General features: G+C 49.4%; 1 protein-coding gene and 1 long non-coding RNA gene across 4 annotated transcripts in view; one reads left to right on the top strand and one right to left on the bottom strand.

The window, feature by feature from the left end:
* The window catches only part of MIB2 (MIB E3 ubiquitin protein ligase 2), a 46,167-nt gene extending 42,805 nt beyond the window's left edge, over positions 1-3,362 (bottom strand). For 2 of the 3 annotated variants that reach the window (XM_063417313.1, XM_063417311.1), the window contains exon 1: positions 3,115-3,362. The gene's annotated coding sequence lies outside the window, so the exon portion shown is untranslated. Of the gene's footprint in view, positions 1-2,307; positions 2,552-3,114 lie in introns of those variants that run through there. The other variant, XM_063417312.1, reaches the window with a different exon arrangement.
* Positions 3,363-3,452: 90 nt separating this feature from the next.
* On the top strand, positions 3,453-6,677 carry LOC134560885 (uncharacterized). The gene is made up of 2 exons (XR_010082816.1): positions 3,453-3,527; positions 4,234-6,677. It is a non-coding gene; the product is annotated as an uncharacterized LOC134560885 (long non-coding RNA).
* The last annotated feature ends 6,858 nt before the right edge of the window (positions 6,678-13,535 follow it).

Below are 13,535 nucleotides of genomic sequence, written 5' to 3' on the forward strand. Positions count from 1 at the left end.
CGGGATTGGTGGCAGACCCAGAACAAAGCTCACACATGCCAATCCCAGGTTCTGTTCTCCACGGCCTGGTCACAGGAAAAGAAGGAAGTTTCAACCCCTGATCCAGGATGCATCCCAAATTCCCTTGAGATTCCATCAGGGAATGTGGCTCAAGGTCTAAGATCAATCTACTGAATATCCTGCCAGCACATCAATGTAACTTCACTGATTCCATATTCCAGTCTAAATGCTGCAAGATTTTTTTTCTGTGTCCTTGGAAATTTCAAACACCAGTACAAAGGGAAAAGAAATATTTAAGTTCTGCAAGTCTCCCAAGAAACAACAGCCTCCACTTTCTCTTTGTTTAAGGGGAATTCCACGATCTCTCCCCCATCAGAGCTTCCAGGGAGAGAGCATGGAGGGTGTGCTGCTCTCCTTCTGAGAACACTGTATTACAATTCTGGCCCCTCCAAAAATGTCCTTGACAAGCCATGAATTAGAAAAACAACCAGAACTCGAACAGGACTCTCCATTCTGAAGGGAAAGGGCAGGAGCAGAGCTGCTGTGAGTGCCACGGTCACATTCAGCACAGCCCTGAATGCTGCCAGAGCCCAGGAGCACTTCTGGAGCAGAGATGATGAGCAAGGCAAACAGATTTGATGGGAACAGGCAGGGACAAGGCGACCTCAGAGAGCTGAACTAGGTTGGAGAAAGCCTTCAACTCCAGAGAAAGCACCAGGACCAGCCTGTGCGAGCAACAAAATCAAACACACAAACACAAGGCAGGAGAGGAGCTCGTTTCTGAGGCAGCAGCCACAGCTCTGAGAGTTCTGTGCTCCTGGAGCCACCCACTTCTACATCAAGGCAGCTTAAAATGCCACGGGCATACCCCTTCTCAAGAAAAAGGGAAGGAGACAACTGCAACCACCACACTTACAGCACTCCCACAGGTTTCTGCAGTTTCCCAGACATTCGACAAAGTTTTGGTGGAAAAGATATCCCAGTTTTTCCAAACAATCCCAGCAGTGGCCATTGCAGACCAAAGCAGGAGAATAACAGATTCTTCAGACACGAATCTGGCACAGGATTTTCGCAGCCACAGAGCTCCAAACATGCACTCAAAATAAATGTCAAAACATATGATGCCATACAGCAATATCAGAACAAGCAGAGAATTGTGCCGAGCCAAATATCACACAAATATGAAGCTCCTTCTCATGGCAGTGACTCACAGAGCTGCGCTGTGCAAAGAGGAAGGGATGGGAAAACACATTCACCTTTGTGAAACCTAAAAAGGGAATAACTCTTCAGTAAAACAGAGCCTGTGGTGATGCTGTTAAATGACAGCTGGGAAGCTCTTTGTTAATAATGCTGCAGGCACCTTAAAGAAACTCCTGCCCTTCCACCACACATTAAATCAGACTGAAAAACAGGCATAAGGTACTGAGGATGCACCAGTGGTAGAGCTGAGACTACAGAGTCTGTATCAGATACCAAATTACTGCCCAATAAGTTAAAAAAGAACTTTTTAAAGGAACCACCATGTGCCCAAAAGATGTCACCTGCTCCAGACACAAACCTACAACTCAGAGCAGAAAGCACAGCTCAAAACAGGGCAAGAACCTCTCCAGCTCTGTGGAAGCTTCCCCTTTCTCATCTCCATTATCTGCTTGTCACACAGCATCGTTCCCACCACAAAAATGTGGGATGTGGGTTATTTACAGCAGCTGCATCCCTTGACAATTCACTCCTCCAGACCCTGAAACCATGAATGAAAAATTCAACAGGTAATCAAGCGCAGAGGAAGGTCCTAGAAGGATGAACAACTGCATCATTCTTCATAGCAAGCAGTTTCAGGAAACCACGGAGTCACCAAACAGAGGAGAAATAAAATGGTATCTCATTTGAGCCACATACACTCCTCCTATAGCAACAGAGAAGTGCAGAGGATGTCATGAGGCTCTCAGCCAAAAAGAAAGAAGGTTCAGCAGTAAAGCCAAGCTCAAGTGACCTCCATGAAGGTGAGCCAGGGCTCCCTTGCTTCTCAGTGAGGTAGAAATCGGAATTTGTGACATTCAGAAAGTTAATTCGGCAGCAGAGCACAGGCAGTGAAATGAGAGCAAACACCTTCAGTGCTTCCAGTGCAGATGCACCAACTTCTGTGGGTTTACTCTGGCCCTTTCTGCCTCCATTCAGGCAGACTGGAAATACACAAAAACAGGAGAGAAAAAGCCACATGTGCCTTCAGCTCCGAGCTTCCTTCCCCACACGCTCCAGGGACAATCCCGGCAGGAATGACCGCCCCCAGCTCAGCCAGCCGGGCCTTACCTGCAGTACCTGTTGGGGAACAGGACGGGTGTTCAACCCTCCGAGGAGCCAGGAAAACACGAATGGAGCTGGAGCAGCAGCAGCGGGCGGGCGCGGCCGCAATCCCGGCTAAAGGTGCCGGAACCACCCCGGCTGAAGGGGCCAGAACCACCCGGGCTAAAGCGGCCTCAATCCCGGCTGAAGGGGCCAGAACCACCCGGGCTAAAGCGGCCTCAATCCCGGCTGAAGGGGCCAGAACCACCCGGGCTAAATCGGCCTCAATCCCGGCTGAAGGGCTAGAACTACCCCGGCTAAAGCGGGCAGAACCACCCGGGCTAAAGCGGGCAGAATTACCCCGGTTAAATCGGCCTCAATCCTGGTTGAAGGGGCCAGAACCACCCGGGCTAAAAGCGGCCACAATCCCGGTTGAGGGGGCCAGAACCGCCCCGGCTGAGGGGGCCAGAACCGCCCCGGCTAAATCGGCTTCAATCCCGGCTGAAAGGGCCAGAACCACCCCGGCTAAAGCGGGCAAAATTACCCCGGCTAAAGCGGCCTCAATCCCGGCTGAAGGGGCCAGAACTACCCCGGTAAAGGGGCCAGAATCACCCCAGTAAAGGGCCAGAATCACCCCGGCTAAAGCGGCCCCAATCCCGGTTTAAAGGGGCCAGAACCACCCTCATAGAGAGGCCAGAACCACCCTCACAAAGGGGCCAGAATCACCCCCATAACGGGGGCAGAACCACCCCGGCTAAAGCTACCAGAACCACCGCGGCCACTTCCAGCTGCCCCATCCTGAGGGGAAAAACCCGGGCAAAGGCAGGCACGTACCTCAGCGCCAAGGCAGAGCCGAGGATCCCCGGAGCCACAACCCCGGCGCTGCGCTCGCCGCCGTCCCTCCTCCATCCCCACAGCCGCGCCCGGGCGGGCGGAGAACGCGGGTGAGGGGCTCGCCTGGGCGCCGCGGCTGGGATCCGCCTTTATCCCGCTACCTGTCGGTGTGGCTGTGGCAAATCCCCCCCTCCCCGGAGCCCGGGCCGTGTCCCCGGAGCCCGGCCGTGTCCGCCGCGTCCCCGCGGTGCTGCTGCCGCAGCCGCAGCTCGGCCCCGAGGCCGCCCCGCCTGCGCTCCCGCGGGCAGCCGGGAGCCGTAGTTCCGCTCCGGGCGCTCCGACTACAACTCCCGGGAGCCCGCGGGGAGCCCGCGGGGAGCTGAGGGGAGCTCCAGGCCCGGCCCGGCTCGGGGGTGAGGGGAAAGGTTCGGGGCTGTGTCCGCTTTGCCCCGGCGGAGCGGCCGCGCAGCCCGCGGGAGGGGATGCGGAGGAGGCGGGAGGGATGCTCGGGGGTGAAGGGTTTGGGGTTTTTGGGATCTCTCAGTCCAGCAAGTGCTTGGTTTGGCGGGGTCAGGTGTTGAAGGAGCGGGTTTGGATTATCCAGGGGGAAATTCTGCGATGTGAAGGGGTGAGGTCGCTCAGGGAAGGTGGAGGTCAGACATCCCTGGGAGCGTTCAAGGACTTTGCAGCAAGCTGGGACAGTGGAAGGTGTTCCTGCCCATGGCAGGGGCTGGAACGAGATAATCTTCAAGGCCCCCTTCCAGCCCAAACTATTGTGTGATTCCATGAGGGGAATTCGTGTCTTTGTTCAGCAGGTGGGCTTTGAAATCCTCCTCCCCCTGCCTTCTGCCTGGAATGAGATCATGGGTGGCCAAAGTGCCACCACATGTGAGTCTGAGCCATGGAACAGGTTGGGTTGGAGGGCACCTTAAATCTCCAACCTCCTCTTGGGGACAGGGACGCCTTCCACTAGACCAGACTGCTCCTTCCAGCCTGGCCTTGAACCTTACAGCATAGGACTGCTACTTTTATAATTCCCTTCAGAGGCAATTTAGGAGTTTGTGTGCTGTCTGTGATGATAATAGCGATGACAGTGTTCATGTGACTCTCTCCTGTCAGGTGCAGGACACACAAACTGACTTTGCCCCTGCTGAGCTCAGAGACACCTTCAAAACTCTGGTCAAGTGAGGTAAAGCCTTGCCAGCACTGCTGCCCTGCACTCACAGCAGGAATGTGGCAGCAAGGTCACAAAAACCATCCCTGGTGCCACCCCAGCCCGTCAGGAGCACCGCCAGAGCCCTGGAACTCAGAGCAGAGGGAGGAAGGACATGAGGCAGCAGCATGGCCTGGGGCTTATGGAGACTGAAGAGAGAAAATTCCTGAGACAGTGTCAGGGCACAGCAGCTGTTCCCCTGAGTTTTATGGCTACAGGGTACAAAGGACCTGTCCAAAAACAAGCTTGTCACTGCCAGTTGATAAAGCCACAGAGGAGGACTCGGTGTCCCTTGTCCTCTGTGTTGCGTAAAAGTGCTGTTGGCCAGGCCAACTAAACACACAAGCTGGGGAAATGTGAACATTTGTGGAGTGAGGGAATTATCTGCCTTGGTCCTGACACAACTGCATTTCACGTCAGGCCAGGAGGTGAAAAGTAAATGCTGGGAGATATTTTGGAATGTGATCAGTGGATCTGGTGTTCCCTCCCTCAGCTTGATTTTTGCCAGGCAGATTTATGTTAATGTAAATATCAAAATGAATTAGAGGCAGGTGAGTGCAGCCAACACCAATTGTCCTACAAGATCCATTCATAGAGTTCTGGGCTCACTCAATAAATACTGAGATAATTTAAGCCTTATTTTTGCCAGTGCTTGTTCTCAACAGGAGCTTACACATCCAGGCTCTGAGCTATGTCGGGTTGGGGTTTTTTTCCAAGTGAATTTCACTTAAAAAAAATAAAAATGAAATATTTTAAAACTTAAAATTCATGCTAATCTCTCTTTAAAAACAAAATTTAAAATTAAATTAAATTGTTTAAAAGAAGAAAAATAGTTCAAGCTACTCTCTTTTATAAAAATAACATTAAAAATAAAATTGACTGTTTGCAAAGTTACCTTTTCAGGCATCAGCCCAAAAAGCAATGGGTCAAAATGCAGCTGTAAAAACTCAGCTTGGATGTTAAGGAAAATTTGGGCATTTCTAGGTTTACTGCAGCAGGCTGGAGTTGCACTCCACTGAATATTGGGGAGAAACCTCTGTTTTTCCGTGGCCCTGTCCTGGTTTTCCAAGGATTTTGGCAGGAATCGTTCTTTGCCCACTGGATGCCGCTGTTCCACAGAAATATTCACGGACTCTTCCCTCAGCACCTTCTGTCAGCCATGGAAGCCGCTCCAGGGTCAGCCAGGCTATGTGGATTTATCCCTGTGAACCTGCCTTTTTTTCCTCCCAGAAAAGAAATATCATTAATATTTTGCACCTTCCAGACACAGCACGTGGAAAACTTGGGCCACTTGCTCCCTTGGTGATGTTCTTTGAAGGTGAATGTTTCATGAGATAAAATATATTGGTGGGATAAAATTATATTGGTGATTGAGGGGAAAACAGTGCCCAAAATGTGTTTTCAGGACCTGTAGAGAGAAATAATCCCCTCAAATGCATGTCTTGCAGTGCTGTTTTGCTTAATATAGAAAAAAAAATTGGTTTGGAGAATCATCTCCTTAAAAGCAGAGTCTGGAAGTGGCAGCAGGAGCCACTGATGTTACCTTCAGAGGCAATGACCTGGATAAAGCAGCAAGGATGAGTGTGCTCCCACTTTTGAGGGAAAAACCAATGGTATTTATAGCTCAGCTCAGCCTCAGAACAAAGCAAAGTGACCTACATCCCTCCAGTGCCCAGCTCTGGGAATTAACTTTGAGGAAATTCAATCCCACATTTAGGTCTCTCTCCTCTGAAGCAAATGGAGCCACAGCTTAATCGAATCCAAGCCCAAGGGGGAGTCCTCTTTATTCCCCCCCTCCCAGCAATTTTTAGCACTGAAAAACAACTGGAAAATGTAGCAAAAAGAAGAATTAAGGGGAGCAGGACCAGGCAGGTGACAGACCCAGTGTGGGATAATCCCCTGTGCCAGCAGTTCTGCTTTTTGAGGGGTATTTGGAGTCCCCTCCTGTGGCTGCTCCACACAATATCTGAGGCAGGATCCCTCCAGTGCTCAGCATCACTGAAAATCCAGGAAAACTGGATCAGTCTTTTGGCCTTTGCTGAGTGTCCCAGCAGTACCAGGTGGAAAACTGGCTGAATTCTGGGGTGGCTGTGCCTAAAGCCCAAGATTTTGTGGAGGAGTCTGATTGAGAAAAGAAACTCATAATAAATTGCTAAATATCAAGTTCTGCCCCTGCATTCTGCCCACTTCCCCAGAAGCACATATGTTAAAAAAAAAAAAAAGGGAAAAAAATAAAGGCAAGTTCCCATTCAATTATTTCAGACTTTGGGGTTAGAGGATTTCAAAATCAGAAATGTCTTCTCAGCCTTCCCTCTCTAATCTGGTTTATTTGTTGTGCTGGAGGAGCACAGCATATGGAATTGTGCAAGGGAAGCCTGTCCATGCTGCTATAATTAGCTGGTGGTGGTGACAGCAGGCATCTTGGCTTCTTTATTATTTTAAAATTCTCAGCACTGTGCGATGGGATGGGTTTCTACCACCCTGGAATGCTAATGGGTGGGAAAGCCTGGGAGCAGAGCAGCACGAATAGAGCCTTTAAAATCCCAAAATGATCCTGAAATCAATAGGATTACACCAGCCCTGAACCTGGGCCCAGCCACAGGGTACACAAAGAAACCAATCCCCTTTTTCTTTTTTCTTGCTGTGGTTATTTAAGCAACTCACTCATGTACCTGAGTCGAGGCCTGTGTGGCTGTAAATGAATTTTTGGCCTTGTTCCTGGGGAATTGGGTCCCTGTCTGTGGTGCACACACGAGAATTTTATGAACAGTGCTCATGCTGTGATTCTTGTCAGGTCCTGTCCTAAATCAAAGTTAATTTTTAAAAGTGGAACTGCACACAGCAACCACACACAAAGATTTTATGAATAGCGCTCGTGCTGTGATTCTTGTCAGGTCCTGCCCTAAATCAGGGTTAATTTTTAAAAGCAAACCCTCTCACAACAACCCCACCCCTCCCAGTCCTTGATGAACCCCTTGCAAGCCCACGTTTGGTGATTTTTATAACACTGGCTTCTGCTGAAACCCCAATTGATAAAATCCTGGTGCTACTGCAGGCCCTGGGAGCATCACCAGGGGAGACATCCCAATTTTGCTGCAGGAATGCTGAGGAGGGAGACATTGCAAGGCTGCACCCTCCACTCCTGTGGTGCCCAGGGAAGGGGATTCACTGCCATTCCCTCCCTGCCATTCCCTCCCTGCCATTCCCTCGCTGCCATTCCCTCCCTGCCATTCCCTCACTGCCATTCCCTCAGTCATTCCCTCAGTCATTCCCTCCCTGCCATCCTCTCCCTGCCATTCCCTCCCTGCCATTCCCTCCCTGCCATTCCCTCCCTGCCATTCCCTCGCTGTCATTCCCTCGCTGCCATCCCCTCACTGCCATTCCCTCAGTCATTCCCTCCCTGCCATTCCCTTACTGCCATTCCCTCCCTGCCATTCCCTCCCTGCCATTCCCTTACTGCCATTCCCTCCCTGCCATTCCCTCAGTCATTCCCTCCCTGCCATTCCCTCCCTGCCATTCCCTCCCTGCCATTCCCTCCCTGCCATTCCCTCCCTGCCATTCCCTCCCTGCCATTCCCTCCCTGCCATTCCCTCCCTGCCATTCCCTCCCTGCCATTCCCTCCCTGCCATTCCCTCCCTGCCATTCCCTCCCTGCCATTCCCTCGCTGCCATTCCCTCGCTGCCATTCCCTCCCTGCCATTCCCTCCCTGCCATTCCCTCCCTGCCATTCCCTCGCTGTCATTCCCTCGCTGCCATTCCCTCCCTGCCATTCCCTCGCTGCCATTCCCTCACTGCCATTCCCTCCCTGCCATTCCCTCTTTTCCATCCACAGCCCCAGACAGGGAATCTGGAGGGAGCAAACTCCAGCAAGGAGCGTGAGACATCCCTTTGTGGGGGGACATCCAATGGCAAATAAACCAGGAGCAGGGGAAGAGGGGGGGAATTGGCAAAGTCTCCGAGAGAACAAGCTGGAATTTCAGCATAATTGTCCTGTGCAGTGCTCCTCAGGGTGTTTAAATGCACTCCAAGGACTAAGCCTGCACTACCATCATCTGCAGGAGAGGGGCTTGAATTACTTTGCCCTAAAGGGGCTTTTTATCCTTCTCTAAATGATAGAAAGGAGGGCTGGGAGGACTTTCCACGAGGTTTGTTAGTGAGTGTTATGTAAGAGGCAGAGCTGGAGCTCCTTGAGGTTGACTTTGCAGGCAGGGCTGGCTGCAAGGAGCATTTCTGTGCAGGAGAATTGGCTGCTGTGCCTCAGCCACGGGATTTGAGAGTCACAGGCACTCCTGCAGATTTTATCTATTGCACATCAACAATGTGCCTCGAGACTTCTGGGCTGCTCAGACAGGAAAATACAGGCTGGTAACAACTCCTCAGTCAATCTGATACTTTTTGTGTTTAGAGGTCTTTCTTTAATTAGCTTATTGTCAGCCTGATTGTTGGCCACAGAGAGAATTTCTGACAGGGTAATTTAACAGAACAGGAGCTGATTTCCAGTCCTATGGCTTTGTGTTGTTCCCCTTATCAAAGTCTTGCTGCTAAAGACATCCACTCCTGCCAGCTGGAGATGGATCCCTGGAAGGAGGCTGCTGAATCCACCTTAGGAAGATTCCCAGATAGTCACAGATCCTCTCATCACTTCAGAAAACTGATGTGAACCTCAGGCTCCACATCTCTCTGGCAAAACCTTTGGACAGGACTGTGTTCCCATTATCCATGTGCAGGAAAAATGCTGAATGGGATTTTCAGAACCCGAATGCATGGTTCAGGAAAGTCTGTTCTATTTAAAACCAACAGTGATGAAGCAATGTCTAAAATCTCACCCTAAATCTGTCGATGGCTACAGTTAACACACAGTGACAAAGCAGAGATGACTTAAGCTCTTGGCTTATGGGGGTATTAAAAACCAGACTGAAATCTCCCTGGCTGACACCTCATGTGTAGAAATGCCAGCTTGAGTTGCTCATAAATGATCTTTCCAGCTTGATGTGTCATGGATCTCTGCAGAGCATGAAGTCAGACAAAGCAGCCCTGTGTCCAAGAGATGAGGCTGGCTGATCCCACAGATCCCTGTGCAGGCATGAAGCTTTCCCTGGAAAAACACTGGGGTGAGATCACGAGGAGTTCTCATCCCTCTGTCACCCCGAGGTGCCACAGCAGAACATCCTGGAGGAGGGACCAGAACGGATCTGCTGCTGAGTGTTGTGTGTCAGCTCCACGCTGCTGCTGCTGCCTTCTCCTCCCACCATCACTGCACTGCCTGCTCAGGCTCCAGCCTGATTAACAACAATTTAAAAGCTCTTTTTGTGACAAATGGCACTTCACCCACAGCAAGGAAAGTGTCTGCACCTCCACCTGCCTGGTGATGGTGTGAGGAACTCCTGGATGATGCAGATGGGGACTGAGGCAAACTTTCTGAAATACATTCTGAAATACATTCTGAAATACATTCTTGCAAGATGAACCCAGGGAGCAAAGTCCTGCAGCCTGTAGGATATGCCTTGCTGGCTTATTGGACTTCATAAAGCTCTGTGGTCATGGAGGGAGAAATATTTTTATGCTGGTGCCAGGTTCTCTGTCTTTCTGTGGCCCAATTTGTCTCCAGCCAGAACAGAGCCCGTGTGGAATAGGAGGAAATTGAAATCCTAGAGACAAATTCCTTCACTCTCAAGGTGAGGAAGGCTCATACACATGGCTGTGATCAGTCCTGCCAGGCTTTTCTCCCTTGGGCAGGAGTTCAACCATCTTTTTCCACTCATTTTTCTTTGGAATGGGCAGCTGAGGCTTTATCCATTTTATCCATGTGCTAAGTCTCCTCCTGGCATCTCTGCTTTTACCCTGACACCCAGACTGAAGGATGCAGAGGAAGAAAAAGAGCCCCAGCTCCTTCAGTTTGTGAGCAGAGGTTCACAATCCTTAATTAAAGATTAATGAAACCCCCCAGAGCCCCACGGGCATGAAGCCATGGAGGAAATTTGGAATACAAGGTGTCTGTCCTAAAAGGGGGGTGCTGCTAGAACCCTGAGAGAGGCAGAAACAGCAAATTCAGCAGCACCTCAACAAACCAAAAATCCCTTTGCTATTGTTTGCTGTTGTTTTCTGGCACACTGGATTTTTATTACCTTTGGAAGCTGGAATGTTCCTTGGCTCTAATAAAAATGTCTGAACCTTGGAAAGGCAGTAAAAGCAAACAGGCAATGGAGTCACAGGCTCTGAGTGTATTGTGATGTGTTTTCCAAGCAGAATATGCTCCTTGCTCCTTCTTGTTTGGTTTCATCCCTCTGAAACCGATTTTTATTGCTTTTTGATTAAAAACTAACCCAAATCACAGACTGGTCCAGCACTCAAAGCAAGGAGGATTCCCAGTCCAAACTGTAAAAGATGAGGTGGAACTAAAAGGCAAAGATGGGATTTTTTTTTGCCAGAGGATCTCAGATGGAACAGTTCACATGGTGGAAGTTCTTTGCGCTGTAAATTCTCAGAGTAAAGATTATTTTTTGAAAGAATGAAGCGTTTCTCTCAGAATACTTTGACTCTGGGAGCTGATATTTTAAGGTAAGTACCAAATAAGTGCCAAAATATCCAGACATTCAGTAATTACAGCTCTCTTCTATGGAATGCTTGTCTAGACAATGAGTTTTACCTTGTAACTCAAAAAACTCCAATATTTATGCCTCATTTTGCTCCCCTATTCCTCCTCTCTTGTATCATGGCCATGCCCAGAGTTTGCCAAGGGTTCTGGGATCTCACAGCCTCAGTTTTAGGCACAGCACAGATGACTCAAAGGACATCTGTGGGCTTGGGGAAGGGAACTCAGAGCACTGAGCCAACGTGTCATCTTGAAATGAAAAATAATTTCAACAACACATCCTGAAAAATGGTCCCATCAGTTCCCCGGGGCTGCCTCTAATGAATTCTAATTAGAAGCTGTCACTTCTTGTTATGGGAAGACAGGAATGCTTCAGTTCTCCCACCTTTTAACCTTGGAGACACCAATGAGATGAGATTTATCCTCAGGAATGGTTAAATTTTAGGGCATTTTTGCTCCTGGAGCAAATTAATCGGGAATTTCTGTGTGGGGAAGGACAGGCACCTCCAGGAGTGCTGGTTCCTCTCATGCCCTAAATCCATGCACATCAAGGTGCCCACCTGAGAACACTTTCTGACATTTGTGCCTGTCAGTTCTCATCCTCTGGACCCCTGCCTCACACCCCTCCCCTGCTCAGCCTATTCCCTCCCACATTTGTGCCCTGAATTCCCACTGGGTTTCCCTAGAAGGCAGATCCAAACCCCATAAAGCATTTAGGGTGAGTGCCCAGTGTGAAAAGTTTAAATTATAAACCCCTAAACCATCCAGCCTCCTCTCTGCCTCCTCCTCCCAGCACATTCCTTCCATCCATCTTTTTCAGCCACTTGGTTTCTTGACAGCCTTTACATAACCTGGCTGCAAACACTCCCACAGCCCATTAAATGCCTGCTATGGAATCCAAAGCTCTGATTAAAAGGCTGGAGCTTTCCAGCACTGCTTGCCCAGATGGTTAATACTCACAGTTTGTTCTACAGGGGGGAAAGTGGCATTTTCTTTACAAGTACATACACCCCGAGCTTTCCCGTGGGAATTGCTTGCTTTGTTCAGATTATTATTTTAAAGCTGTCATCAGATGTGATCACCCACTGGATTAGAGGGAGCAAAAGGAGATGAGGAGATAATCCCTGAGGCACAAAGCATTTTGAGTTGGGTTTGAAGGGAGCTGTCACCTGTGGTCGATTTGTTTAGCTCAGGGGTCTCTCCTCCTCTATCTCTTCCTAAAAATACTCGTGCAGACCTTCAGAGATGTGGGGTGTCGTGGGAATTTGCACGAGGAAAAATCCTCTGAATCACACAAATGTTGGTAAAGCACAAGCATGAAGCAAAGCCTTAGATCTGGTGCAGAAATATGGAGTCAAATCTAAACCTGAGTTTATTGCAGGAGTAAAGTTAATTGTTACAAAAGTAAAGTGCCTGCTCACAGAAATTCTGTCAATCAAATCTCTCTCAGATAAACATTCCCTAATCCAGATTTTAACCTTTTCCAGACTCCTCTCTCGTGAAAACCCTCAAAAAATCCCAGTGTTTCTCAGGCAGGAGTCAGCACATGAGGAAGTAATTAATGAGTGCAGGAGGGGAGAAAAAAAAGGGAAAAAAAAAAAAAGAGAAGAATGTGCTGAATAGAGGCAAAATTGAGACTGAAACCCCTCATCCCACAGGCTTCCTGCACAGTCCTCAGGATGCAGAAAAACACATTCCAGCTCCTGAAGAGGTGCTGGAGCATTCAGCAACCCCCAGGGCTGGGCATTTGTGTAAAGACACATTTGGACAGTGAATCTGTCAGGCACAGTGGAGTGTCTTGAACTGAATATCTGGGAACCAGGAACGAGGTTATCCCTGGTCCTACACACACAGAATCCATGGCATGAATGCTGCCATGAAACATCCCATCAGTGCTACTCTGGTTTTCAGAAAGAGCTGCAATAATTAGTTAATTCATTAAGGAAAGGCTGTAATGTTTAGTGGAAGCTGCACCCAGAGCCAGGACCATCAGCCAAATCACCCCATTTCCAGCAGGCTGAGTCTCACCCGAGGTCTGGCAGAATAAATCCACCAAATCCACTTAAAATGCTTGAGGGGGGAGAAAAAAATCCTCCCATAAAAACGTTACTTTGGATAAATCCTAACCTTACAGGAACATTGTGCCTCAGTTTTCCCGACGACAAATGAGGGTGACAGAAGTGCCACTCAACTAATTCCCAGCAGTGCTGTAAAGCTCATTTGATTAACATTTATGAAACCACCCTGCACGATTCATAGAGGGGAATTGCTGCTGAAGAACTGTTGTGATTGTTGCTTATTCCCCAGGTGCCTGAAAGAGGGAACTTGGCAGAATTCCAGGAGAAATATCCTTGTGAGCTCAGCTGAAAGATGAGCCAGCCTAACAGTCAGGGTGTTGGTGCAGAGGAGATTCATTACAAATCTGGGGGGGTCTTAGATCTGAGATCAGCACCCAGACAAGGCCCCAGGAGATTTGTCTGTCCCAGCAGGTCCAAAATCATGGAGTGGTTTGGGTTGGAAGGGGCGTTTAGAGGTCACCTTGTGCATCACACACCCGGGTCAAACCAGCTGGGCTCTGCCAGGAGTGAAGAGCCCACGTGGAGGCCATGTCCAGAAC

This window comes from Prinia subflava, chromosome 21 (assembly GCF_021018805.1).
Source record: "Prinia subflava isolate CZ2003 ecotype Zambia chromosome 21, Cam_Psub_1.2, whole genome shotgun sequence".
Taxonomy (NCBI): Eukaryota; Metazoa; Chordata; class Aves; order Passeriformes; family Cisticolidae; genus Prinia; species Prinia subflava.